The sequence below is a fragment of the Megascapheus bottae genome, chromosome 22 (genome assembly GCF_031878675.1).
Source record: "Megascapheus bottae isolate mThoBot1 chromosome 22, mThoBot2.hap1, whole genome shotgun sequence".
In the NCBI taxonomy this organism is placed as follows: Eukaryota; Metazoa; Chordata; class Mammalia; order Rodentia; family Geomyidae; genus Megascapheus; species Megascapheus bottae.
In genome coordinates this window covers 35,066,337-35,069,727 of record NC_143530.1, presented here as the reverse complement: position 1 = coordinate 35,069,727, position 3,391 = coordinate 35,066,337, and positions in this window count along the sequence as shown.

The window sequence follows — 3,391 nt, the reverse complement described above, 5'->3', positions numbered from 1 at the left end:
TCTTGTTGCCTGCTGAAGTGTTGTGATTTAAACAGGGACTCTTTTAGCTCTTAGACTCTTGTTTGTCTTTGGAGACAAAAGGTCTTGCTTTGTGGCCCAGGTAACCTCAGACTCATCCTCCACCTCCCAAGTGCAGGGATTCTAAGCATGCGTTTGCCACACTCAGCTTCTCTTACCTCTTAGAATACTAGGTCTCCCTTTACCCTCATTTCCTCTTTTCCTTTCCCTCAATTCCGGAACTCCACTTGTGCCCATTACCTACTAAGAAAACTTTCTTAGCTTGGAACTCTGCTTAGGTCTACAAGAGAGGCACTCAGCCTTCCTTCTGATCTATGCAGAGTCCATATTTTTATGATGAAATCTACACATTAATGAATACACAGGACTTTGGCCCTTTTGGGTTGTAACATTCCAAATGAGAGCATTCGTGCCCAGCCCAATCCAGTTTTCTAGATTTACTGCTCCTCGCAATTTATTTATCCTCATACCTTCCCTGCGTATCTAAAACAAGCAGATCCTGGTTGTGACAGGTTGTTCTGATGTAATTGAAGTCAGCTTGCTGGAAGCAGGGACACTGTCAGGACCTGTGGCTGCCTGTCTCCAAGTTCTCACACAGTTCAGCCTGTGCCCACTTGAGAGTGCCATAGGAGGGTTCTGATGAGATTGTTAGGTGAACTTCCGCCCAGCCACTGGACTGACCACATTGCTTACAATAAGTATCCTTTTGTCCTTTGGATATAATTCCAAAGTTTTAGAGAGCATGGCTTGTTGTCATTTTAGGAGACATTATTACAAACTGAAAACTGAACTCTGTGTCAAAGGAATATCAAGTGCTTTCTGGGTTCAAGATAACAACTCAAGATGAATCTTAAAATCCCTTTTCAGGTAGACCAGAAATTGTATCAACCCACGTAATGGAGTATTTTATCTTCTTCTCTTTCTCCCCACCCTCACCAGTGAAAGAGTCCCCAGTCAAGACCACACATTTTACAGTCTTGGGTGTTGACAGCCTTCAGGAAAGGACCTTGGAGAGGCATCTTTGCTTAGTGCCTGGAACCCAGGCACTCACCTCCACGATAAATTCTTAACAAGTGCCAAACTCATTTCTGTTTCAAAACCTAACCTTTAAGGTGAAGTGCCCTTACTTCCTGACCACATACTTTAATATCTAAAATATTTTTAAATGTATTTTAAAATTACACACGTGCGAGACTTGGTTGCTGAAAGCGTTCCTGGCAGTGTTCCCGAGTGCAGGGAGCACCAGCAGCTTAGTCTCTGCATTTGATTTGTAGTATACCACAGCCTCTTTTTTTAACCTTAGAAACAGTGACCTGTGAGCTCCAGGAGGGCAAGCATATCTCGAGATTGGGAGTTTCATGCTGTAGTCTCTTCATTTACTCGAATTGTTTTCTGTGAAAAGCATTCAGCTAAAAGTATCAGTGCACCCTTCCCACAACTGGCTGAGACATGTAGGAACCCTATGAATATATGAAGACTAGACACGTGTGTCTATTGAAACTCCCTGTGCTGGTTAGAATTCAGATCACCTTAGGAAATGAAATGTTGAAAGTATGAAGTGGGAAGATGCCTGGCAGAACTTCCAGATAGCAACCTAAGTTGGGGGGTGGAGGGAGAGGCAGATGACCATATAGTTAACCACTAACCCCTCACCCAAGTTCCTAAAACAACATGAAACTGCCAGGGCCTGGGTTTCCTTTCCACGTACTAACACCCTTTCCAGGAGTTCCTTGGCTATGCTCTCCCCTCCTGCCCTTTACCATTCTTCAGGAGCCTAAACTCCAATGTCACTCCTTTCCTGCTCCCCTAAGAAGAAACACCTACTTGCATATGCAGGGTTTTTGTTTTGTGGAAGCAGCTTTGGTTTCTGCATTAGTTTATTCTCTCTCGGCTGGTATTCTGGCTGGATAGGGAACAAAACTAAAAATACCTGTGTGTTTCACACAAACACTCCAAGTATATATCTCAGTTGGGAAGTCAAAGCCTTGACCCAAACCAGAAGTCTTCCTGGAATCTGTCCCTGAATGCTAGGAAAACAAGAGTCTGAGTCACAGCAGGCATGTCTCAGCTCCTCCTCCATCGCCTGCTCTCTGCAGCTGCACTCTGATTTCCAAGCCCCTCCTTCCCACGCCCTTCCTGTGGTCCCTGTGTCCTCCCCAGCCTCCTTCAGGTGCTATGGGCCACTCTGCTGCATCCCTCCAGCATACCTTCCAGCCTGCTTAGAACCCTTGCCTATTACAACATTCACGGTGACCGGATTTATGGAGGCTTTTAAGCAAAAAAAAAAAAAACAAAAAAAAAACACATGTTAGCCAGAAGAAATTCATTCTTTAGATCTGTAAAAATTTGGAGAATAGCCTTTTATTGGAATCTTACATGGAAAGTGCCTTTCTACAGATTTGTAGCTACATTCCTTTGATAATAACACAAATCATTAAACCCTTTTCTTAAGCAAGTGTCCCATTATATTTTATTGCTCTGAGTAAATATTTTATTATATAATATAAAAATATTTAGTTTTGTGTGAAAGAGTCAAGTATGAAAAACTAAAATAACTTCTGCCAAGAAGTTGTTTTAAATGCCACCCAGTTGTAAAAATCACACTAGTTAAAATTGTAAATAAATCTGATTTCTAAAAAGTAGTATTTACATAGAAAATAAATTTTAAAGTGTATATTTGATTTATAAAATAAATTTTTATTCAACGGAATTCATCATGCTGTGTGAAGTATTTTGAACTTATTTGATCGATGAGGATGGAGGAGACATGGTGAGGGTAATACATACGTGTTTTGGAAATAGTTATATGGATTGGGAGGGCAAGTAATGGAAATCCGATCATGCTAGCCTGAGCAGGAAATTTCCTTGTTTTGAGGAGAGTACTTCCCAGTAACATGCTTACTAAGAGGAGTGGAAGAAACTTGGCAGCGAGCTTAACCTTGAGGACAGACCACCCACTAAGGAACAATGTTTACCCTGACCCGCAGGGACAACGGGACAACTGTAACCTCCAGAGCCCTTCCCAAAACAAGACTGTATTGTGCCCCCACTAAACACACCAGTGACCAGCATTGTTGAATAATATGCGTTATCAATCTTAAATTCTTTAAGCCTGAAGCTCATGCCTATACCTTGAAGATGGTTTGATATGCATAATTGCTCTCTTCACACAGCATGTCCCAGACTAATGACTTCCTTTCTCTATCCTTAAAAGAAAATTTCTTCTTTTGGCTTACATAACCAAAGTTTGGGAAGGGTATGACCCAAGAGGTATCAGAACCTACCTGTCTGCATCTCGTGTCTGGTGGGTATTGGCCTCACAGACCTTTTGCAAGCTGGGAGCTCATCTGTCTATAGGACTGCTCAGCACATG